Here is a 23,381-nt window from a genome sequence, read left to right as displayed (position 1 = left end):
GGGCCCTCCTGAGCCCTAGTCCAACTCATACTTACCTGGCAGGGGAGATACCATGATCACGAAGGTGGTTCTCCCAGGGTGAGGCTCATCCATTGCACTCCGGGTGTGCTGACCCCTGCGATTTCCCCAAATGTGGGAAACTCGACTGCATAATTTGTGGTAGTGGGGGACTGCGTTCGCGCTTTCCCCTGATCATCTCTGGTAAAAGTCAGATCTTTTTGTGTGCTGCTGGTGCTGTCTCTTCCTTTGCTGTTTCCATCCTTTTCTTCATTTCAACCCTCCCTCCACTGGACCCCTGTGCCCGTTAAGGTGCGCTTCTATCTTTCACTCAGCGCTCTCTTCTCATCTCTTCTCCTGTGCGCTGGCTGCATGCTTCCTTGCTTTTTCCGGCCTTGTACTGTGCTTCGCATATACAACCAATACAGGGCGCTGCAGGACCCACTCGGTTTCACTTGCTTTGTAAAGTAGGCCCCCAGATTGTGTCAGATATGAGGGGGAGAGACAAAAAAAACTTTGCTCCCTCATTTCATGCAGTAGCTTGTCTACTTTGTAAAATGGTAGGCCTCGCTGGGCTGCCGTAGTCTTCCTACACATAGTAAGCGTTTAAATTGAGGCGGCGAAAACTAGAAGAAAGAGAGCATTTTTGGTTTGCGTGCAGATTTTGGGCAGGTGGATTGGTGGCAAAACACAAAGTATTTGTCTATGGTGCTTATAAGACGGGGGACAAAAGAAAAAAAAATCACATTTGCTTTTGGTTCACTTGCTTGAGAAATACGCTTTTTGGGCCATTTGGGTGAAACAACTTTTGACGTGTTCAAATCAGTAAAAAGACTAATGGCTTTTTTGAGACTACAAAGTCTTTTGAAAGAAAAAACAAACAAACAAACAAAAACCAAGGTATAATTTGTGTGAGTGCCGCAGGGGGGATAAGAAAGAAAGAAAAAATAAATAAAAAGAAATCCGTGACGACGACGTTCGGACGAGCGCTAACGTCGGAAAATGGTCTCGGTGCGAGGATGAGAAAACCCTCAGCAGCGAGGGGGTTAAATCTCAAGCTGCCTTTTATATTTTATTTTCCAATTTAAGAACCCATTGAGACATAGGACGGTGCACTGCCTGTTGCTTTTCATATGGAGATGAGGGTTGCAGCTACTGTAACTGTGCCCGACTGCTTTTATGACATGACGGTATGCAAATTCATCTGCTGCAGTGTGCCCTGGGAAGGATTTGCACTAGTTGTGCGCATAGTTTGGGGGTGCTTCAGGAACAGTCACCCTTCCACCTTCCCATGTCAACGTGAAGAGATGCAGCCTCCCTGCAGTTTTCTTTTCCCGTCCCCTGCCGAGAGTTCACTTGTCATGGCTCCGGTCAACCTCCTTCACTTGACGGGGGTGTGCCCAAGCAGGGGCCCTCCTGAGCCCTAGTCCAACTCATACTTACCTGGCAGGGGAGATACCATGATCACGAAGGTGGTTCTCCCAGGGCGAGGCTCATCCATTGCACTCCGGGTGTGCTGACCCCTGCGATTTCCCCAAATGCGGGAAACTCGACTGCATAATTTGTGGTAGTGGGGGACTGCGTTCGCGCTTTCCCCTGATCATCTCTGGTAAAAGTCAGATCTTTTTGTGTGCTGCTGGTGCTGTCTCTTCCTTTGCTGTTTCCATCCTTTTCTTCATTTCAACCCTCCCTCCACTGGACCCCTGTGCCCGTTAAGGTGCGCTTCTATCTTTCACTCAGCGCTCTCTTCTCATCTCTTCTCCTGTGCGCTGGCTGCATGCTTCCTTGCTTTTTCTGGCCTTGTACTGTGCTTTGCATATACAACCAATACAGGGCGCTGCAGGACCCACACGGTTTCACTTGCTTTGTAAAGTAGGCCCCCAGATTGTGTCAGATATGAGGGGGAGAGACAAAAAAAACTTTGCTCCCTCATTTCATGCAGTAGCTTGTCTACTTTGTAAAATGGTAGGCCTCGCTGGGCTGCCGTAGTCTTCCTACACATAGTAAGCGTTTAAATTGAGGCGGCGAAAACTAGAAGAAAGAGAGCATTTTTGGTTTGCGTGCAGATTTTGGGCAGGTGGATTGGTGGCAAAACACAAAGTATTTGTCTATGGTGCTTATAAGACGGGGGACAAAAGAAAAAAAATCACATTTGCTTTTGGTTCACTTGCTTGAGAAATACGCTTTTTGGGCCATTTGGGTGAAACAACTTTTGACGTGTTCAAATCAGTAAAAAGACTAATGGCTTTTTTGAGACTACAAAGTCTTTTGAAAGAAAAAACAAACAAACAAACAAAAACCAAGGTATAATTTGTGTGAGTGCCGCAGGGGGGATAAGAAAGAAAGAAAAAAGAAATAAAAAGAAATCCGTGACGACGACGTTCGGACGAGCGCTAACGTCGGAAAATGGTCTCGGTGCGAGGATGAGAAAACCCTCAGCAGCGAGGGGGTTAAATCTCAAGCTGCCTTTTATATTTTATTTTCCAATTTAAGAACCCATTGAGACATAGGACGGTGCACTGCCTGTTGCTTTTCATATGGAGATGAGGGTTGCAGCTACTGTAACTGTGCCCGACTGCTTTTATGACATGACGGTATGCAAATTCATCTGCTGCAGTGTGCCCTGGGAAGGATTTGCACTAGTTGTGCGCATAGTTTGGGGGTGCTTCAGGAACAGTCACCCTTCCGCCTTCCCATGTCAACGTGAAGAGATGCAGCCTCCCTGCAGTTTTCTTTTCCCGTCCCCTGCCGAGAGTTCACTTGTCATGGCTCCGGTCAACCTCCTTCACTTGACGGGGGTGTGCCCAAGCAGGGGCCCTCCTGAGCCCTAGTCCAACTCATACTTACCTGGCAGGGGAGATACCATGATCACGAAGGTGGTTCTCCCAGGGTGAGGCTCATCCATTGCACTCCGGGTGTGCTGACCCCTGCGATTTCCCCAAATGTGGGAAACTCGACTGCATAATTTGTGGTAGTGGGGGACTGCGTTCGCGCTTTCCCCTGATCATCTCTGGTAAAAGTCAGATCTTTTTGTGTGCTGCTGGTGCTGTCTCTTCCTTTGCTGTTTCCATCCTTTTCTTCATTTCAACCCTCCCTCCACTGGACCCCTGTGCCCGTTAAGGTGCGCTTCTATCTTTCACTCAGCGCTCTCTTCTCATCTCTTCTCCTGTGCGCTGGCTGCATGCTTCCTTGCTTTTTCCGGCCTTGTACTGTGCTTCGCATATACAACCAATACAGGGCGCTGCAGGACCCACTCGGTTTCACTTGCTTTGTAAAGTAGGCCCCCAGATTGTGTCAGATATGAGGGGGAGAGACAAAAAAAACTTTGCTCCCTCATTTCATGCAGTAGCTTGTCTACTTTGTAAAATGGTAGGCCTCGCTGGGCTGCCGTAGTCTTCCTACACATAGTAAGCGTTTAAATTGAGGCGGCGAAAACTAGAAGAAAGAGAGCATTTTTGGTTTGCGTGCAGATTTTGGGCAGGTGGATTGGTGGCAAAACACAAAGTATTTGTCTATGGTGCTTATAAGACGGGGGACAAAAGAAAAAAAAATCACATTTGCTTTTGGTTCACTTGCTTGAGAAATACGCTTTTTGGGCCATTTGGGTGAAACAACTTTTGACGTGTTCAAATCAGTAAAAAGACTAATGGCTTTTTTGAGACTACAAAGTCTTTTGAAAGAAAAAACAAACAAACAAACAAAAACCAAGGTATAATTTGTGTGAGTGCCGCAGGGGGGATAAGAAAGAAAGAAAAAAGAAATAAAAAGAAATCCGTGACGACGACGTTCGGACGAGCGCTAACGTCGGAAAATGGTCTCGGTGCGAGGATGAGAAAACCCTCAGCAGCGAGGGGGTTAAATCTCAAGCTGCCTTTTATATTTTATTTTCCAATTTAAGAACCCATTGAGACATAGGACGGTGCACTGCCTGTTGCTTTTCATATGGAGATGAGGGTTGCAGCTACTGTAACTGTGCCCGACTGCTTTTATGACATGACGGTATGCAAATTCATCTGCTGCAATGTGCCCTGGGAAGGATTTGCACTAGTTGTGCGCATAGTTTGGGGGTGCTTCAGGAACAGTCACCCTTCCGCCTTCCCATGTCAACGTGAAGAGATGCAGCCTCCCTGCAGTTTTCTTTTCCCGTCCCCTGCCGAGAGTTCACTTGTCATGGCTCCGGTCAACCTCCTTCACTTGACGGGGGTGTGCCCAAGCAGGGGCCCTCCTGAGCCCTAGTCCAACTCATACTTACCTGGCAGGGGAGATACCATGATCACGAAGGTGGTTCTCCCAGGGTGAGGCTCATCCATTGCACTCCGGGTGTGCTGACCCCTGCGATTTCCCCAAATGCGGGAAACTCGACTGCATAATTTGTGGTAGTGGGGGACTGCGTTCGCGCTTTCCCCTGATCATCTCTGGTAAAAGTCAGATCTTTTTGTGTGCTGCTGGTGCTGTCTCTTCCTTTGCTGTTTCCATCCTTTTCTTCATTTCAACCCTCCCTCCACTGGACCCCTGTGCCCGTTAAGGTGCGCTTCTATCTTTCACTCAGCGCTCTCTTCTCATCTCTTCTCCTGTGCGCTGGCTGCATGCTTCCTTGCTTTTTCCGGCCTTGTACTGTGCTTCGCATATACAACCAATACAGGGCGCTGCAGGACCCACACGGTTTCACTTGCTTTGTAAAGTAGGCCCCCAGATTGTGTCAGATATGAGGGGGAGAGACAAAAAAAACTTTGCTCCCTCATTTCATGCAGTAGCTTGTCTACTTTGTAAAATGGTAGGCCTCGCTGGGCTGCCGTAGTCTTCCTACACATAGTAAGCGTTTAAATTGAGGCGGCGAAAACTAGAAGAAAGAGAGCATTTTTGGTTTGCGTGCAGATTTTGGGCAGGTGGATTGGTGGCAAAACACAAAGTATTTGTCTATGGTGCTTATAAGACGGGGGACAAAAGAAAAAAAATCACATTTGCTTTTGGTTCACTTGCTTGAGAAATACGCTTTTTGGGCCATTTGGGTGAAACAACTTTTGACGTGTTCAAATCAGTAAAAAGACTAATGGCTTTTTTGAGACTACAAAGTCTTTTGAAAGAAAAAACAAACAAACAAACAAAAACCAAGGTATAATTTGTGTGAGTGCCGCAGGGGGGATAAGAAAGAAAGAAAAAAGAAATAAAAAGAAATCCGTGACGACGACGTTCGGACGAGCGCTAACGTCGGAAAATGGTCTCGGTGCGAGGATGAGAAAACCCTCAGCAGCGAGGGGGTTAAATCTCAAGCTGCCTTTTATATTTTATTTTCCAATTTAAGAACCCATTGAGACATAGGACGGTGCACTGCCTGTTGCTTTTCATATGGAGATGAGGGTTGCAGCTACTGTAACTGTGCCCGACTGCTTTTATGACATGACGGTATGCAAATTCATCTGCTGCAGTGTGCCCTGGGAAGGATTTGCACTAGTTGTACGCATAGTTTGGGGGTGCTTCAGGAACAGTCACCCTTCCGCCTTCCCATGTCAACGCGAAGAGATGCAGCCTCCCTGCAGTTTTCTTTTCCCGTCCCCTGCCGAGAGTTCACTTGTCATGGCTCCGGTCAACCTCCTTCACTTGACGGGGGTGTGCCCAAGCAGGGGCCCTCCTGAGCCCTAGTCCAACTCATACTTACCTGGCAGGGGAGATACCATGATCACGAAGGTGGTTCTCCCAGGGTGAAGCTCATCCATTGCACTCCGGGTGTGCTGACCCCTGCGATTTCCCCAAATGTGGGAAACTCGACTGCATAATTTGTGGTAGTGGGGGACTGCGTTCGCGCTTTCCCCTGATCATCTCTGGTAAAAGTCAGATCTTTTTGTGTGCTGCTGGTGCTGTCTCTTCCTTTGCTGTTTCCATCCTTTTCTTCATTTCAACCCTCCCTCCACTGGACCCCTGTGCCCGTTAAGGTGCGCTTCTATCTTTCACTCAGCGCTCTCTTCTCATCTCTTCTCCTGTGCGCTGGCTGCATGCTTCCTTGCTTTTTCCGGCCTTGTACTGTGCTTCGCATATACAACCAATACAGGGCGCTGCAGGACCCACTCGGTTTCACTTGCTTTGTAAAGTAGGCCCCCAGATTGTGTCAGATATGAGGGGGAGAGACAAAAAAAACTTTGCTCCCTCATTTCATGCAGTAGCTTGTCTACTTTGTAAAATGGTAGGCCTCGCTGGGCTGCCGTAGTCTTCCTACACATAGTAAGCGTTTAAATTGAGGCGGCGAAAACTAGAAGAAAGAGAGCATTTTTGGTTTGCGTGCAGATTTTGGGCAGGTGGATTGGTGGCAAAACACAAAGTATTTGTCTATGGTGCTTATAAGACGGGGGACAAAAGAAAAAAAAATCACATTTGCTTTTGGTTCACTTGCTTGAGAAATACGCTTTTTGGGCCATTTGGGTGAAACAACTTTTGACGTGTTCAAATCAGTAAAAAGACTAATGGCTTTTTTGAGACTACAAAGTCTTTTGAAAGAAAAAACAAACAAACAAACAAAAACCAAGGTATAATTTGTGTGAGTGCCGCAGGGGGGATAAGAAAGAAAGAAAAAATAAATAAAAAGAAATCCGTGACGACGACGTTCGGACGAGCGCTAACGTCGGAAAATGGTCTCGGTGCGAGGATGAGAAAACCCTCAGCAGCGAGGGGGTTAAATCTCAAGCTGCCTTTTATATTTTATTTTCCAATTTAAGAACCCATTGAGACATAGGACGGTGCACTGCCTGTTGCTTTTCATATGGAGATGAGGGTTGCAGCTACTGTAACTGTGCCCGACTGCTTTTATGACATGACGGTATGCAAATTCATCTGCTGCAGTGTGCCCTGGGAAGGATTTGCACTAGTTGTGCGCATAGTTTGGGGGTGCTTCAGGAACAGTCACCCTTCCACCTTCCCATGTCAACGTGAAGAGATGCAGCCTCCCTGCAGTTTTCTTTTCCCGTCCCCTGCCGAGAGTTCACTTGTCATGGCTCCGGTCAACCTCCTTCACTTGACGGGGGTGTGCCCAAGCAGGGGCCCTCCTGAGCCCTAGTCCAACTCATACTTACCTGGCAGGGGAGATACCATGATCACGAAGGTGGTTCTCCCAGGGCGAGGCTCATCCATTGCACTCCGGGTGTGCTGACCCCTGCGATTTCCCCAAATGCGGGAAACTCGACTGCATAATTTGTGGTAGTGGGGGACTGCGTTCGCGCTTTCCCCTGATCATCTCTGGTAAAAGTCAGATCTTTTTGTGTGCTGCTGGTGCTGTCTCTTCCTTTGCTGTTTCCATCCTTTTCTTCATTTCAACCCTCCCTCCACTGGACCCCTGTGCCCGTTAAGGTGCGCTTCTATCTTTCACTCAGCGCTCTCTTCTCATCTCTTCTCCTGTGCGCTGGCTGCATGCTTCCTTGCTTTTTCTGGCCTTGTACTGTGCTTTGCATATACAACCAATACAGGGCGCTGCAGGACCCACACGGTTTCACTTGCTTTGTAAAGTAGGCCCCCAGATTGTGTCAGATATGAGGGGGAGAGACAAAAAAAACTTTGCTCCCTCATTTCATGCAGTAGCTTGTCTACTTTGTAAAATGGTAGGCCTCGCTGGGCTGCCGTAGTCTTCCTACACATAGTAAGCGTTTAAATTGAGGCGGCGAAAACTAGAAGAAAGAGAGCATTTTTGGTTTGCGTGCAGATTTTGGGCAGGTGGATTGGTGGCAAAACACAAAGTATTTGTCTATGGTGCTTATAAGACGGGGGACAAAAGAAAAAAAATCACATTTGCTTTTGGTTCACTTGCTTGAGAAATACGCTTTTTGGGCCATTTGGGTGAAACAACTTTTGACGTGTTCAAATCAGTAAAAAGACTAATGGCTTTTTTGAGACTACAAAGTCTTTTGAAAGAAAAAACAAACAAACAAACAAAAACCAAGGTATAATTTGTGTGAGTGCCGCAGGGGGGATAAGAAAGAAAGAAAAAAGAAATAAAAAGAAATCCGTGACGACGACGTTCGGACGAGCGCTAACGTCGGAAAATGGTCTCGGTGCGAGGATGAGAAAACCCTCAGCAGCGAGGGGGTTAAATCTCAAGCTGCCTTTTATATTTTATTTTCCAATTTAAGAACCCATTGAGACATAGGACGGTGCACTGCCTGTTGCTTTTCATATGGAGATGAGGGTTGCAGCTACTGTAACTGTGCCCGACTGCTTTTATGACATGACGGTATGCAAATTCATCTGCTGCAGTGTGCCCTGGGAAGGATTTGCACTAGTTGTGCGCATAGTTTGGGGGTGCTTCAGGAACAGTCACCCTTCCGCCTTCCCATGTCAACGTGAAGAGATGCAGCCTCCCTGCAGTTTTCTTTTCCCGTCCCCTGCCGAGAGTTCACTTGTCATGGCTCCGGTCAACCTCCTTCACTTGACGGGGGTGTGCCCAAGCAGGGGCCCTCCTGAGCCCTAGTCCAACTCATACTTACCTGGCAGGGGAGATACCATGATCACGAAGGTGGTTCTCCCAGGGCGAGGCTCATCCATTGCACTCCGGGTGTGCTGATCCCTGCGATTTCCCCAAATGCGGGAAACTCGACTGCATAATTTGTGGTAGTGGGGGACTGCGTTCGCGCTTTCCCCTGATCATCTCTGGTAAAAGTCAGATCTTTTTGTGTGCTGCTGGTGCTGTCTCTTCCTTTGCTGTTTCCATCCTTTTCTTCATTTCAACCCTCCCTCCACTGGACCCCTGTGCCCGTTAAGGTGCGCTTCTATCTTTCACTCAGCGCTCTCTTCTCATCTCTTCTCCTGTGCGCTGGCTGCATGCTTCCTTGCTTTTTCCGGCCTTGTACTGTGCTTCGCATATACAACCAATACAGGGCGCTGCAGGACCCACTCGGTTTCACTTGCTTTGTAAAGTAGGCCCCCAGATTGTGTCAGATATGAGGGGGAGAGACAAAAAAAACTTTGCTCCCTCATTTCATGCAGTAGCTTGTCTACTTTGTAAAATGGTAGGCCTCGCTGGGCTGCCGTAGTCTTCCTACACATAGTAAGCGTTTAAATTGAGGCGGCGAAAACTAGAAGAAAGAGAGCATTTTTGGTTTGCGTGCAGATTTTGGGCAGGTGGATTGGTGGCAAAACACAAAGTATTTGTCTATGGTGCTTATAAGACGGGGGACAAAAGAAAAAAAAAATCACATTTGCTTTTGGTTCACTTGCTTGAGAAATACGCTTTTTGGGCCATTTGGGTGAAACAACTTTTGACGTGTTCAAATCAGTAAAAAGACTAATGGCTTTTTTGAGACTACAAAGTCTTTTGAAAGAAAAAACAAACAAACAAACAAAAACCAAGGTATAATTTGTGTGAGTGCCGCAGGGGGGATAAGAAAGAAAGAAAAAAGAAATAAAAAGAAATCCGTGACGACGACGTTCGGACGAGCGCTAACGTCGGAAAATGGTCTCGGTGCGAGGATGAGAAAACCCTCAGCAGCGAGGGGGTTAAATCTCAAGCTGCCTTTTATATTTTATTTTCCAATTTAAGAACCCATTGAGACATAGGACGGTGCACTGCCTGTTGCTTTTCATATGGAGATGAGGGTTGCAGCTACTGTAACTGTGCCCGACTGCTTTTATGACATGACGGTATGCAAATTCATCTGCTGCAATGTGCCCTGGGAAGGATTTGCACTAGTTGTGCGCATAGTTTGGGGGTGCTTCAGGAACAGTCACCCTTCCGCCTTCCCATGTCAACGTGAAGAGATGCAGCCTCCCTGCAGTTTTCTTTTCCCGTCCCCTGCCGAGAGTTCACTTGTCATGGCTCCGGTCAACCTCCTTCACTTGACGGGGGTGTGCCCAAGCAGGGGCCCTCCTGAGCCCTAGTCCAACTCATACTTACCTGGCAGGGGAGATACCATGATCACGAAGGTGGTTCTCCCAGGGCGAGGCTCATCCATTGCACTCCGGGTGTGCTGACCCCTGCGATTTCCCCAAATGCGGGAAACTTGACTGCATAATTTGTGGTAGTGGGGGACTGCGTTTGCGCTTTCCCCTGATCATCTCTGGTAAAAGTCAGATCTTTTTGTGTGCTGCTGGTGCTGTCTCTTCCTTTGCTGTTTCCATCCTTTTCTTCATTTCAACCCTCCCTCCACTGGACCCCTGTGCCCGTTAAGGTGCGCTTCTATCTTTCACTCAGCGCTCTCTTCTCATCTCTTCTCCTGTGCGCTGGCTGCATGCTTCCTTGCTTTTTCCGGCCTTGTACTGTGCTTCGCATATACAACCAATACAGGGCGCTGCAGGACCCACACGGTTTCACTTGCTTTGTAAAGTAGGCCCCCAGATTGTGTCAGATATGAGGGGGAGAGACAAAAAAAACTTTGCTCCCTCATTTCATGCAGTAGCTTGTCTACTTTGTAAAATGGTAGGCCTCGCTGGGCTGCCGTAGTCTTCCTACACATAGTAAGCGTTTAAATTGAGGCGGCGAAAACTAGAAGAAAGAGAGCATTTTTGGTTTGCGTGCAGATTTTGGGCAGGTGGATTGGTGGCAAAACACAAAGTATTTGTCTATGGTGCTTATAAGACGGGGGACAAAAGAAAAAAAATCACATTTGCTTTTGGTTCACTTGCTTGAGAAATACGCTTTTTGGGCCATTTGGGTGAAACAACTTTTGACGTGTTCAAATCAGTAAAAAGACTAATGGCTTTTTTGAGACTACAAAGTCTTTTGAAAGAAAAAACAAACAAACAAACAAAAACCAAGGTATAATTTGTGTGAGTGCCGCAGGGGGGATAAGAAAGAAAGAAAAAAGAAATAAAAAGAAATCCGTGACGACGACGTTCGGACGAGCGCTAACGTCGGAAAATGGTCTCGGTGCGAGGATGAGAAAACCCTCAGCAGCGAGGGGGTTAAATCTCAAGCTGCCTTTTATATTTTATTTTCCAATTTAAGAACCCATTGAGACATAGGACGGTGCACTGCCTGTTGCTTTTCATATGGAGATGAGGGTTGCAGCTACTGTAACTGTGCCCGACTGCTTTTATGACATGACGGTATGCAAATTCATCTGCTGCAGTGTGCCCTGGGAAGGATTTGCACTAGTTGTGCGCATAGTTTGGGGGTGCTTCAGGAACAGTCACCCTTCCACCTTCCCATGTCAACGTGAAGAGATGCAGCCTCCCTGCAGTTTTCTTTTCCCGTCCCCTGCCGAGAGTTCACTTGTCATGGCTCCGGTCAACCTCCTTCACTTGACGGGGGTGTGCCCAAGCAGGGGCCCTCCTGAGCCCTAGTCCAACTCATACTTACCTGGCAGGGGAGATACCATGATCACGAAGGTGGTTCTCCCGGGGCGAGGCTCATCCATTGCACTCCGGGTGTGCTGACCCCTGCGATTTCCCCAAATGCGGGAAACTTGACTGCATAATTTGTGGTAGTGGGGGACTGCGTTTGCGCTTTCCCCTGATCATCTCTGGTAAAAGTCAGATCTTTTTGTGTGCTGCTGGTGCTGTCTCTTCCTTTGCTGTTTCCATCCTTTTCTTCATTTCAACCCTCCCTCCACTGGACCCCTGTGCCCGTTAAGGTGCGCTTCTACCTTTCACTCAGCGCTCTCTTCTCATCTCTTCTCCTGTGCGCTGGCTGCATGCTTCCTTGCTTTTTCTGGCCTTGTACTGTGCTTTGCATATACAACCAATACAGGGCGCTGCAGGACCCACACGGTTTCACTTGCTTTGTAAAGTAGGCCCCCAGATTGTGTCAGATATGAGGGGGAGAGACAAAAAAAACTTTGCTCCCTCATTTCATGCAGTAGCTTGTCTACTTTGTAAAATGGTAGGCCTCGCTGGGCTGCCGTAGTCTTCCTACACATAGTAAGCGTTTAAATTGAGGCGGCGAAAACTAGAAGAAAGAGAGCATTTTTGGTTTGCGTGCAGATTTTGGGCAGGTGGATTGGTGGCAAAACACAAAGTATTTGTCTATGGTGCTTATAAGACGGGGGACAAAAGAAAAAAAATCACATTTGCTTTTGGTTCACTTGCTTGAGAAATACGCTTTTTGGGCCATTTGGGTGAAACAACTTTTGACGTGTTCAAATCAGTAAAAAGACTAATGGCTTTTTTGAGACTACAAAGTCTTTTGAAAGAAAAAACAAACAAACAAACAAAAACCAAGGTATAATTTGTGTGAGTGCCGCAGGGGGGATAAGAAAGAAAGAAAAAAGAAATAAAAAGAAATCCGTGACGACGACGTTCGGACGAGCGCTAACGTCGGAAAATGGTCTCGGTGCGAGGATGAGAAAACCCTCAGCAGCGAGGGGGTTAAATCTCAAGCTGCCTTTTATATTTTATTTTCCAATTTAAGAACCCATTGAGACATAGGACGGTGCACTGCCTGTTGCTTTTCATATGGAGATGAGGGTTGCAGCTACTGTAACTGTGCCCGACTGCTTTTATGACATGACGGTATGCAAATTCATCTGCTGCAGTGTGCCCTGGGAAGGATTTGCACTAGTTGTGCGCATAGTTTGGGGGTGCTTCAGGAACAGTCACCCTTCCGCCTTCCCATGTCAACGCGAAGAGATGCAGCCTCCCTGCAGTTTTCTTTTCCCGTCCCCTGCCGAGAGTTCACTTGTCATGGCTCCGGTCAACCTCCTTCACTTGACGGGGGTGTGCCCAAGCAGGGGCCCTCCTGAGCCCTAGTCCAACTCATACTTACCTGGCAGGGGAGATACCATGATCACGAAGGTGGTTCTCCCAGGGTGAGGCTCATCCATTGCACTCCGGGTGTGCTGACCCCTGCGATTTCCCCAAATGTGGGAAACTCGACTGCATAATTTGTGGTAGTGGGGGACTGCGTTTGCGCTTTCCCCTGATCATCTCTGGTAAAAGTCAGATCTTTTTGTGTGCTGCTGGTGCTGTCTCTTTCTTTGCTGTTTCCATCCTTTTCTTCATTTCAACCCTCCCTCCACTGGACCCCTGTGCCCGTTAAGGTGCGCTTCTATCTTTCACTCAGCGCTCTCTTCTCATCTCTTCTCCTGTGCGCTGGCTGCATGCTTCCTTGCTTTTTCCGGCCTTGTACTGTGCTTCGCATATACAACCAATACAGGGCGCTGCAGGACCCACTCGGTTTCACTTGCTTTGTAAAGTAGGCCCCCAGATTGTGTCAGATATGAGGGGGAGAGACAAAAAAAACTTTGCTCCCTCATTTCATGCAGTAGCTTGTCTACTTTGTAAAATGGTAGGCCTCGCTGGGCTGCCGTAGTCTTCCTACACATAGTAAGCGTTTAAATTGAGGCGGCGAAAACTAGAAGAAAGAGAGCATTTTTGGTTTGCGTGCAGATTTTGGGCAGGTGGATTGGTGGCAAAACACAAAGTATTTGTCTATGGTGCTTATAAGACGGGGGACAAAAGAAAAAAAAATCACATTTGCTTTTGGTTCACTTGCTTGAGAAATACGCTTTTTGGGCCATTTGGGTGAAACAACTTTTGACGTGTTCAAATCAGTAAAAAGACTAATGGCTTTTTTGAGACTACAAAGTCTTTTGAAAGAAAAAACAAACAAACAAACAAAAACCAAGGTATAATTTGTGTGAGTGCCGCAGGGGGGATAAGAAAGAAAGAAAAAATAAATAAAAAGAAATCCGTGACGACGATGTTCGGACGAGCGCTAACGTCGGAAAATGGTCTCGGTGCGAGGATGAGAAAACCCTCAGCAGCGAGGGGGTTAAATCTCAAGCTGCCTTTTATATTTTATTTTCCAATTTAAGAACCCATTGAGACATAGGACGGTGCACTGCCTGTTGCTTTTCATATGGAGATGAGGGTTGCAGCTACTGTAACTGTGCCCGACTGCTTTTATGACATGACGGTATGCAAATTCATCTGCTGCAGTGTGCCCTGGGAAGGATTTGCACTAGTTGTGCGCATAGTTTGGGGGTGCTTCAGGAACAGTCACCCTTCCACCTTCCCATGTCAACGTGAAGAGATGCAGCCTCCCTGCAGTTTTCTTTTCCCGTCCCCTGCCGAGAGTTCACTTGTCATGGCTCCGGTCAACCTCCTTCACTTGACGGGGGTGTGCCCAAGCAGGGGCCCTCCTGAGCCCTAGTCCAACTCATACTTACCTGGCAGGGGAGATACCATGATCACGAAGGTGGTTCTCCCAGGGCGAGGCTCATCCATTGCACTCCGGGTGTGCTGACCCCTGCGATTTCCCCAAATGCGGGAAACTCGACTGCATAATTTGTGGTAGTGGGGGACTGCGTTCGCGCTTTCCCCTGATCATCTCTGGTAAAAGTCAGATCTTTTTGTGTGCTGCTGGTGCTGTCTCTTCCTTTGCTGTTTCCATCCTTTTCTTCATTTCAACCCTCCCTCCACTGGACCCCTGTGCCCGTTAAGGTGCGCTTCTATCTTTCACTCAGCGCTCTCTTCTCATCTCTTCTCCTGTGCGCTGGCTGCATGCTTCCTTGCTTTTTCTGGCCTTGTACTGTGCTTTGCATATACAACCAATACAGGGCGCTGCAGGACCCACACGGTTTCACTTGCTTTGTAAAGTAGGCCCCCAGATTGTGTCAGATATGAGGGGGAGAGACAAAAAAAACTTTGCTCCCTCATTTCATGCAGTAGCTTGTCTACTTTGTAAAATGGTAGGCCTCGCTGGGCTGCCGTAGTCTTCCTACACATAGTAAGCGTTTAAATTGAGGCGGCGAAAACTAGAAGAAAGAGAGCATTTTTGGTTTGCGTGCAGATTTTGGGCAGGTGGATTGGTGGCAAAACACAAAGTATTTGTCTATGGTGCTTATAAGACGGGGGACAAAAGAAAAAAAATCACATTTGCTTTTGGTTCACTTGCTTGAGAAATACGCTTTTTGGGCCATTTGGGTGAAACAACTTTTGACGTGTTCAAATCAGTAAAAAGACTAATGGCTTTTTTGAGACTACAAAGTCTTTTGAAAGAAAAAACAAACAAACAAACAAAAACCAAGGTATAATTTGTGTGAGTGCCGCAGGGGGGATAAGAAAGAAAGAAAAAAGAAATAAAAAGAAATCCGTGACGACGACGTTCGGACGAGCGCTAACGTCGGAAAATGGTCTCGGTGCGAGGATGAGAAAACCCTCAGCAGCGAGGGGGTTAAATCTCAAGCTGCCTTTTATATTTTATTTTCCAATTTAAGAACCCATTGAGACATAGGACGGTGCACTGCCTGTTGCTTTTCATATGGAGATGAGGGTTGCAGCTACTGTAACTGTGCCCGACTGCTTTTATGACATGACGGTATGCAAATTCATCTGCTGCAGTGTGCCCTGGGAAGGATTTGCACTAGTTGTGCGCATAGTTTGGGGGTGCTTCAGGAACAGTCACCCTTCCGCCTTCCCATGTCAACGCGAAGAGATGCAGCCTCCCTGCAGTTTTCTTTTCCCGTCCCCTGCCGAGAGTTCACTTGTCATGGCTCCGGTCAACCTCCTTCACTTGACGGGGGTGTGCCCAAGCAGGGGCCCTCCTGAGCCCTAGTCCAACTCATACTTACCTGGCAGGGGAGATACCATGATCACGAAGGTGGTTCTCCCAGGGTGAGGCTCATCCATTGCACTCCGGGTGTGCTGACCCCTGCGATTTCCCCAAATGCGGGAAACTCGACTGCATAATTTGTGGTAGTGGGGGACTGCGTTCGCGCTTTCCCCTGATCATCTCTGGTAAAAGTCAGATCTTTTTGTGTGCTGCTGGTGCTGTCTCTTCCTTTGCTGTTTCCATCCTTTTCTTCATTTCAACCCTCCCTCCACTGGACCCCTGTGCCCGTTAAGGTGCGCTTCTATCTTTCACTCAGCGCTCTCTTCTCATCTCTTCTCCTGTGCGCTGGCTGCATGCTTCCTTGCTTTTTCCGGCCTTGTACTGTGCTTCGCATATACAACCAATACAGGGCGCTGCAGGACCCACTCGGTTTCACTTGCTTTGTAAAGTAGGCCCCCAGATTGTGTCAGATATGAGGGGGAGAGACAAAAAAAACTTTGCTCCCTCATTTCATGCAGTAGCTTGTCTACTTTGTAAAATGGTAGGCCTCGCTGGGCTGCCGTAGTCTTCCTACACATAGTAAGCGTTTAAATTGAGGCGGCGAAAACTAGAAGAAAGAGAGCATTTTTGGTTTGCGTGCAGATTTTGGGCAGGTGGATTGGTGGCAAAACACAAAGTATTTGTCTATGGTGCTTATAAGACGGGGGACAAAAGAAAAAAAAATCACATTTGCTTTTGGTTCACTTGCTTGAGAAATACGCTTTTTGGGCCATTTGGGTGAAACAACTTTTGACGTGTTCAAATCAGTAAAAAGACTAATGGCTTTTTTGAGACTACAAAGTCTTTTGAAAGAAAAAACAAACAAACAAACAAAAACCAAGGTATAATTTGTGTGAGTGCCGCAGGGGGGATAAGAAAGAAATAAAAAAGAAATAAAAAGAAATCCGTGACGACGACGTTCGGACGAGCGCTAACGTCGGAAAATGGTCTCGGTGCGAGGATGAGAAAACCCTCAGCAGCGAGGGGGTTAAATCTCAAGCTGCCTTTTATATTTTATTTTCCAATTTAAGAACCCATTGAGACATAGGACGGTGCACTGCCTGTTGCTTTTCATATGGAGATGAGGGTTGCAGCTACTGTAACTGTGCCCGACTGCTTTTATGACATGACGGTATGCAAATTCATCTGCTGCAGTGTGCCCTGGGAAGGATTTGCACTAGTTGTGCGCATAGTTTGGGGGTGCTTCAGGAACAGTCACCCTTCCGCCTTCCCATGTCAACGTGAAGAGATGCAGCCTCCCTGCAGTTTTCTTTTCCCGTCCCCTGCCGAGAGTTCACTTGTCATGGCTCCGGTCAACCTCCTTCACTTGACGGGGGTGTGCCCAAGCAGGGGCCCTCCTGAGCCCTAGTCCAACTCATACTTACCTGGCAGGGGAGATACCATGATCACGAAGGTGGTTCTCCCAGGGTGAGGCTCATCAATTGCACTCTGGGTGTGCTGACCCCTGCGATTTCCCCAAATGCGGGAAACTCGACTGCATAATTTGTGGTAGTGGGGGACTGCGTTCGCGCTTTCCCCTGATCATCTCTGGTAAAAGTCAGATCTTTTTGTGTGCTGCTGGTGCTGTCTCTTCCTTTGCTGTTTCCATCCTTTTCTTCATTTCAACCCTCCCTCCACTGGACCCCTGTGCCCGTTAAGGTGCGCTTCTATCTTTCACTCAGCGCTCTCTTCTCATCTCTTCTCCTGTGCGCTGGCTGCATGCTTCCTTGCTTTTTCCGGCCTTGTACTGTGCTTTGCATATACAACCAATACAGGGCGCTGCAGGACCCACACGGTTTCACTTGCTTTGTAAAGTAGGCCCCCAGATTGTGTCAGATATGAGGGGGAGAGACAAAAAAAACTTTGCTCCCTCATTTCATGCAGTAGCTTGTCTACTTTGTAAAATGGTAGGCCTCGCTGGGCTGCCGTAGTCTTCCTACACATAGTAAGCGTTTAAATTGAGGCGGCGAAAACTAGAAGAAAGAGAGCATTTTTGGTTTGCGTGCAGATTTTGGGCAGGTGGATTGGTGGCAAAACACAAAGTATTTGTCTATGGTGCTTATAAGACGGGGGACAAAAGAAAAAACATCACATTTGCTTTTGGTTCACTTGCTTGAGAAATACGCTTTTTGGGCCATTTGGGTGAAACAACTTTTGACGTGTTCAAATCAGTAAAAAGACTAATGGCTTTTTTGAGACTACAAAGTCTTTTGAAAGAAAAAACAAACAAACAAACAAAAACCAAGGTATAATTTGTGTGAGTGCCGCAGGGGGGATAAGAAAGAAAGAAAAAATAAATAAAAAGAAATCCGTGACGACGACGTTCGGACGAGCGCTAACGTCGGAAAATGGTCTCGGTGCGAGGATGAGAAAACCCTCAGCAGCGAGGGGGTTAAATCTCAAGCTGCCTTTTATATTTTATTTTCCAATTTAAGAACCCATTGAGACATAGGACGGTGCACTGCCTGTTGCTTTTCATATGGAGATGAGGGTTGCAGCTACTGTAACTGTGCCCGACTGCTTTTATGACATGACGGTATGCAAATTCATCTGCTGCAGTGTGCCCTGGGAAGGATTTGCACTAGTTGTGCGCATAGTTTGGGGGTGCTTCAGGAACAGTCACCCTTCCGCCTTCCCATGTCAACGTGAAGAGATGCAGCCTCCCTGCAGTTTTCTTTTCCCGTCCCCTGCCGAGAGTTCACTTGTCATGGCTCCGGTCAACCTCCTTCACTTGACGGGGGTGTGCCCAAGCAGGGGCCCTCCTGAGCCCTAATCCAACTCATACTTACCTGGCAGGGGAGATACCATGATCACGAAGGTGGTTCTCCCAGGGCGAGGCTCATCCATTGCACTCCGGGTGTGCTGACCCCTGCGATTTCCCCAAATGCGGGAAACTCGACTGCATAATTTGTGGTAGTGGGGGACTGCGTTCGCGCTTTCCCCTGATCATCTCTGGTAAAAGTCAGATCTTTTTGTGTGCTGCTGGTGCTGTCTCTTCCTTTGCTGTTTCCATCCTTTTCTTCATTTCAACCCTCCCTCCACTGGACCCCTGTGCCCGTTAAGGTGCGCTTCTATCTTTCACTCAGCGCTCTCTTCTCATCTCTTCTCCTGTGCGCTGGCTGCATGCTTCCTTGCTTTTTCCGGCCTTGTACTGTGCTTCGCATATACAACCAATACAGGGCGCTGCAGGACCCACACGGTTTCACTTGCTTTGTAAAGTAGGCCCCCAGATTGTGTCAGATATGAGGGGGAGAGACAAAAAAAACTTTGCTCCCTCATTTCATGCAGTAGCTTGTCTACTTTGTAAAATGGTAGGCCTCGCTGGGCTGCCATAGTCTTCCTACACATAGTAAGCGTTTAAATTGAGGCGGCGAAAACTAGAAGAAAGAGAGCATTTTTGGTTTGCGTGCAGATTTTGGGCAGGTGGATTGGTGGCAAAACACAAAGTAGTTGTCTATGGTGCTTATAAGACGGGGGACAAAAGAAAAAACATCACATTTGCTTTTGGTTCACTTGCTTGAGAAATACGCTTTTTGGGCCATTTGGGTGAAACAACTTTTGACGTGTTCAAATCAGTAAAAAGACTAATGGCTTTTTTGAGACTACAAAGTCTTTTGAAAGAAAAAACAAACAAACAAACAAAAACCAAGGTATAATTTGTGTGAGTGCCGCAGGGGGGATAAGAAAGAAAGAAAAAAGAAATAAAAAGAAATCCGTGACGACGACGTTCGGACGAGCGCTAACGTCGGAAAATGGTCTCGGTGCGAGGATGAGAAAACCCTCAGCAGCGAGGGGGTTAAATCTCAAGCTGCCTTTTATATTTTATTTTCCAATTTAAGAACCCATTGAGACATAGGACGGTGCACTGCCTGTTGCTTTTCATATGGAGATGAGGGTTGCAGCTACTGTAACTGTGCCCGACTGCTTTTATGACATGACGGTATGCAAATTCATCTGCTGCAATGTGCCCTGGGAAGGATTTGCACTAGTTGTGCGCATAGTTTGGGGGTGCTTCAGGAACAGTCACCCTTCCGCCTTCCCATGTCAACGTGAAGAGATGCAGCCTCCCTGCAGTTTTCTTTTCCCGTCCCCTGCCGAGAGTTCACTTGTCATGGCTCCGGTCAACCTCCTTCACTTGACGGGGGTGTGCCTAAGCAGGGGCCCTCCTGAGCCCTAGTCCAACTCATACTTACCTGGCAGGGGAGATACCATGATCACGAAGGTGGTTCTCCCAGGGTGAGGCTCATCCATTGCACTCCGGGTGTGCTGACCCCTGCGATTTCCCCAAATGCGGGAAACTCGACTGCATAATTTGTGGTAGTGGGGGACTGCGTTCGCGCTTTCCCCTGATCATCTCTGGTAAAAGTCAGATCTTTTTGTGTGCTGCTGGTGCTGTCTCTTCCTTTGCTGTTTCCATCCTTTTCTTCATTTCAACCCTCCCTCCACTGGACCCCTGTGCCCGTTAAGGTGCGCTTCTATCTTTCACTCAGCGCTCTCTTCTCATCTCTTCTCCTGTGCGCTGGCTGCATGCTTCCTTGCTTTTTCCGGCCTTGTACTGTGCTTCGCATATACAACCAATACAGGGCGCTGCAGGACCCACACGGTTTCACTTGCTTTGTAAAGTAGGCCCCCAGATTGTGTCAGATATGAGGGGGAGAGACAAAAAAAACTTTGCTCCCTCATTTCATGCAGTAGCTTGTCTACTTTGTAAAATGGTAGGCCTCGCTGGGCTGCCATAGTCTTCCTACACATAGTAAGCGTTTAAATTGAGGCGGCGAAAACTAGAAGAAAGAGAGCATTTTTGGTTTGCGTGCAGATTTTGGGCAGGTGGATTGGTGGCAAAACACAAAGTATTTGTCTATGGTGCTTATAAGACGGGGGACAAAAGAAAAAAAATCACATTTGCTTTTGGTTCACTTGCTTGAGAAATACGCTTTTTGGGCCATTTGGGTGAAACAACTTTTGACGTGTTCAAATCAGTAAAAAGACTAATGGCTTTTTTGAGACTACAAAGTCTTTTGAAAGAAAAAAAAAACAAACAAAAACCAAGGTATAATTTGTGTGAGTGCCGCAGGGGGGATAAGAAAGAAAGAAAAAAGAAATAAAAAGAAATCCGTGACGACGACGTTCGGACGAGCGCTAACGTCGGAAAATGGTCTCGGTGCGAGGATGAGAAAACCCTCAGCAGCGAGGGGGTTAAATCTCAAGCTGCCTTTTATATTTTATTTTCCAATTTAAGAACCCATTGAGACATAGGACGGTGCACTGCCTGTTGCTTTTCATATGGAGATGAGGGTTGCAGCTACTGTAACTGTGCCCGACTGCTTTTATGACATGACGGTATGCAAATTCATCTGCTGCAGTGTGCCCTGGGAAGGATTTGCACTAGTTGTGCGCATAGTTTGGGGGTGCTTCAGGAACAGTCACCCTTCCGCCTTCCCATGTCAACGCGAAGAGATGCAGCCTCCCTGCAGTTTTCTTTTCCCGTCCCCTGCCGAGAGTTCACTTGTCATGGCTCCGGTCAACCTCCTTCACTTGACGGGGGTGTGCCCAAGCAGGGGCCCTCCTGAGCCCTAGTCCAACTCATACTTACCTGGCAGGGGAGATACCATGATCACGAAGGTGGTTCTCCCAGGGCGAGGCTCATCCATTGCACTCCGGGTGTGCTGACCCCTGCGATTTCCCCAAATGCGGGAAACTCGACTGCATAATTTGTGGTAGTGGGGGACTGCGTTCGCGCTTTCCCCTGATCATCTCTGGTAAAAGTCAGATCTTTTTGTGTGCTGCTGGTGCTGTCTCTTCCTTTGCTGTTTCCATCCTTTTCTTCATTTCAACCCTCCCTCCACTGGACCCCTGTGCCCGTTAAGGTGCGCTTCTATCTTTCACTCAGCGCTCTCTTCTCATCTCTTCTCCTGTGCGCTGGCTGCATGCTTCCTTGCTTTTTCTGGCCTTGTACTGTGCTTTGCATATACAACCAATACAGGGCGCTGCAGGACCCACACGGTTTCACTTGCTTTGTAAAGTAGGCCCCCAGATTGTGTCAGATATGAGGGGGAGAGACAAAAAAAACTTTGCTCCCTCATTTCATGCAGTAGCTTGTCTACTTTGTAAAATGGTAGGCCTCGCTGGGCTGCCGTAGTCTTCCTACACATAGTAAGCGTTTAAATTGAGGCGGCGAAAACTAGAAGAAAGAGAGCATTTTTGGTTTGCGTGCAGATTTTGGGCAGGTGGATTGGTGGCAAAACACAAAGTATTTGTCTATGGTGCTTATAAGACGGGGGACAAAAGAAAAAAAATCACATTTGCTTTTGGTTCACTTGCTTGAGAAATACGCTTTTTGGGCCATTTGGGTGAAACAACTTTTGACGTGTTCAAATCAGTAAAAAGACTAATGGCTTTTTTGAGACTACAAAGTCTTTTGAAAGAAAAAACAAACAAACAAACAAAAACCAAGGTATAATTTGTGTGAGTGCCGCAGGGGGGATAAGAAAGAAAGAAAAAAGAAATAAAAAGAAATCCGTGACGACGACGTTCGGACGAGCGCTAACGTCGGAAAATGGTCTCGGTGCGAGGATGAGAAAACCCTCAGCAGCGAGGGGGTTAAATCTCAAGCTGCCTTTTATATTTTATTTTCCAATTTAAGAACCCATTGAGACATAGGACGGTGCACTGCCTGTTGCTTTTCATATGGAGATGAGGGTTGCAGCTACTGTAACTGTGCCCGACTGCTTTTATGACATGACGGTATGCAAATTCATCTGCTGCAGTGTGCCCTGGGAAGGATTTGCACTAGTTGTGCGCATAGTTTGGGGGTGCTTCAGGAACAGTCACCCTTCCGCCTTCCCATGTCAACGTGAAGAGATGCAGCCTCCCTGCAGTTTTCTTTTCCCGTCCCCTGCCGAGAGTTCACTTGTCATGGCTCCGGTCAACCTCCTTCACTTGACGGGGGTGTGCCCAAGCAGGGGCCCTCCTGAGCCCTAGTCCAACTCATACTTACCTGGCAGGGGAGATACCATGATCACGAAGGTGGTTCTCCCAGGGCGAGGCTCATCCATTGCACTCCGGGTGTGCTGACCCCTGCGATTTCCCCAAATGTGGGAAACTCGACTGCATAATTTGTGGTAGTGGGGGACTGCGTTCGCGCTTTCCCCTGATCATCTCTGGTAAAAGTCAGATCTTTTTGTGTGCTGCTGGTGCTGTCTCTTCCTTTGCTGTTTCCATCCTTTTCTTCATTTCAACCCTCCCTCCACTGGACCCCTGTGCCCGTTAAGGTGCGCTTCTATCTTTCACTCAGCGCTCTCTTCTCATCTCTTCTCCTGTGCGCTGGCTGCATGCTTCCTTGCTTTTTCTGGCCTTGTACTGTGCTTTGCATATACAACCAATACAGGGCGCTGCAGGACCCACACGGTTTCACTTGCTTTGTAAAGTAGGCCCCCAGATTGTGTCAGATATGAGGGGGAGAGACAAAAAAAACTTTGCTCCCTCATTTCATGCAGTAGCTTGTCTACTTTGTAAAATGGTAGGCCTCGCTGGGCTGCCGTAGTCTTCCTACACATAGTAAGCGTTTAAATTGAGGCGGCGAAAACTAGAAGAAAGAGAGCATTTTTGGTTTGCGTGCAGATTTTGGGCAGGTGGATTGGTGGCAAAACACAAAGTATTTGTCTATGGTGCTTATAAGACGGGGGACAAAAGAAAAAAAAATCACATTTGCTTTTGGTTCACTTGCTTGAGAAATACGCTTTTTGGGCCATTTGGGTGAAACAACTTTTGACGTGTTCAAATCAGTAAAAAGACTAATGGCTTTTTTGAGACTACAAAGTCTTTTGAAAGAAAAAAAAAACAAACAAAAACCAAGCTATAATTTGTGTGAGTGCCG

General features: G+C 47.5%; 17 non-coding genes across 17 annotated transcripts; all 17 read left to right on the top strand.

Moving 5' to 3' along the window:
• Positions 1-27: 27 nt before the first annotated feature.
• On the top strand, positions 28-191 carry LOC134954939 (U1 spliceosomal RNA). The gene has a single exon (XR_010185882.1). It is a non-coding gene; the product is annotated as a U1 spliceosomal RNA (small nuclear RNA).
• Positions 192-1,432: 1,241 nt separating this feature from the next.
• On the top strand, positions 1,433-1,596 carry LOC134957425 (U1 spliceosomal RNA). The gene has a single exon (XR_010186594.1). It is a non-coding gene; the product is annotated as a U1 spliceosomal RNA (small nuclear RNA).
• A 1,240-nt stretch (positions 1,597-2,836) lies between these two features.
• On the top strand, positions 2,837-3,000 carry LOC134954928 (U1 spliceosomal RNA). Its single transcript, XR_010185881.1, has one exon. It is a non-coding gene; the product is annotated as a U1 spliceosomal RNA (small nuclear RNA).
• A 1,241-nt stretch (positions 3,001-4,241) lies between these two features.
• LOC134955282 (U1 spliceosomal RNA) lies at positions 4,242-4,405 on the top strand. Its single transcript, XR_010185911.1, has one exon. It is a non-coding gene; the product is annotated as a U1 spliceosomal RNA (small nuclear RNA).
• Positions 4,406-5,645: 1,240 nt separating this feature from the next.
• LOC134955094 (U1 spliceosomal RNA) lies at positions 5,646-5,809 on the top strand. The gene has a single exon (XR_010185896.1). It is a non-coding gene; the product is annotated as a U1 spliceosomal RNA (small nuclear RNA).
• A 1,241-nt stretch (positions 5,810-7,050) lies between these two features.
• Positions 7,051-7,214, top strand: LOC134957419 (U1 spliceosomal RNA). The gene has a single exon (XR_010186591.1). It is a non-coding gene; the product is annotated as a U1 spliceosomal RNA (small nuclear RNA).
• A 1,240-nt stretch (positions 7,215-8,454) lies between these two features.
• Positions 8,455-8,618, top strand: LOC134957762 (U1 spliceosomal RNA). Its single transcript, XR_010186732.1, has one exon. It is a non-coding gene; the product is annotated as a U1 spliceosomal RNA (small nuclear RNA).
• Positions 8,619-9,860: 1,242 nt separating this feature from the next.
• On the top strand, positions 9,861-10,024 carry LOC134958257 (U1 spliceosomal RNA). Its single transcript, XR_010186924.1, has one exon. It is a non-coding gene; the product is annotated as a U1 spliceosomal RNA (small nuclear RNA).
• A 1,240-nt stretch (positions 10,025-11,264) lies between these two features.
• Positions 11,265-11,428, top strand: LOC134958488 (U1 spliceosomal RNA). The gene has a single exon (XR_010187018.1). It is a non-coding gene; the product is annotated as a U1 spliceosomal RNA (small nuclear RNA).
• Positions 11,429-12,668: 1,240 nt separating this feature from the next.
• Positions 12,669-12,832, top strand: LOC134955105 (U1 spliceosomal RNA). The gene has a single exon (XR_010185897.1). It is a non-coding gene; the product is annotated as a U1 spliceosomal RNA (small nuclear RNA).
• A 1,241-nt stretch (positions 12,833-14,073) lies between these two features.
• On the top strand, positions 14,074-14,237 carry LOC134957415 (U1 spliceosomal RNA). Its single transcript, XR_010186589.1, has one exon. It is a non-coding gene; the product is annotated as a U1 spliceosomal RNA (small nuclear RNA).
• A 1,240-nt stretch (positions 14,238-15,477) lies between these two features.
• LOC134955271 (U1 spliceosomal RNA) lies at positions 15,478-15,641 on the top strand. Its single transcript, XR_010185910.1, has one exon. It is a non-coding gene; the product is annotated as a U1 spliceosomal RNA (small nuclear RNA).
• A 1,241-nt stretch (positions 15,642-16,882) lies between these two features.
• LOC134958725 (U1 spliceosomal RNA) lies at positions 16,883-17,046 on the top strand. Its single transcript, XR_010187102.1, has one exon. It is a non-coding gene; the product is annotated as a U1 spliceosomal RNA (small nuclear RNA).
• Positions 17,047-18,286: 1,240 nt separating this feature from the next.
• On the top strand, positions 18,287-18,450 carry LOC134957411 (U1 spliceosomal RNA). The gene has a single exon (XR_010186588.1). It is a non-coding gene; the product is annotated as a U1 spliceosomal RNA (small nuclear RNA).
• A 1,240-nt stretch (positions 18,451-19,690) lies between these two features.
• LOC134955260 (U1 spliceosomal RNA) lies at positions 19,691-19,854 on the top strand. Its single transcript, XR_010185909.1, has one exon. It is a non-coding gene; the product is annotated as a U1 spliceosomal RNA (small nuclear RNA).
• A 1,236-nt stretch (positions 19,855-21,090) lies between these two features.
• On the top strand, positions 21,091-21,254 carry LOC134957405 (U1 spliceosomal RNA). The gene has a single exon (XR_010186587.1). It is a non-coding gene; the product is annotated as a U1 spliceosomal RNA (small nuclear RNA).
• A 1,240-nt stretch (positions 21,255-22,494) lies between these two features.
• On the top strand, positions 22,495-22,658 carry LOC134955082 (U1 spliceosomal RNA). The gene has a single exon (XR_010185895.1). It is a non-coding gene; the product is annotated as a U1 spliceosomal RNA (small nuclear RNA).
• The last annotated feature ends 723 nt before the right edge of the window (positions 22,659-23,381 follow it).

This window comes from Pseudophryne corroboree, chromosome 1 (assembly GCF_028390025.1).
Source record: "Pseudophryne corroboree isolate aPseCor3 chromosome 1, aPseCor3.hap2, whole genome shotgun sequence".
In the NCBI taxonomy this organism is placed as follows: Eukaryota; Metazoa; Chordata; class Amphibia; order Anura; family Myobatrachidae; genus Pseudophryne; species Pseudophryne corroboree.
The sequence above is the reverse complement of the archived record's forward strand: the minus strand, read 5'-3'. Positions and strand labels throughout refer to the sequence as shown.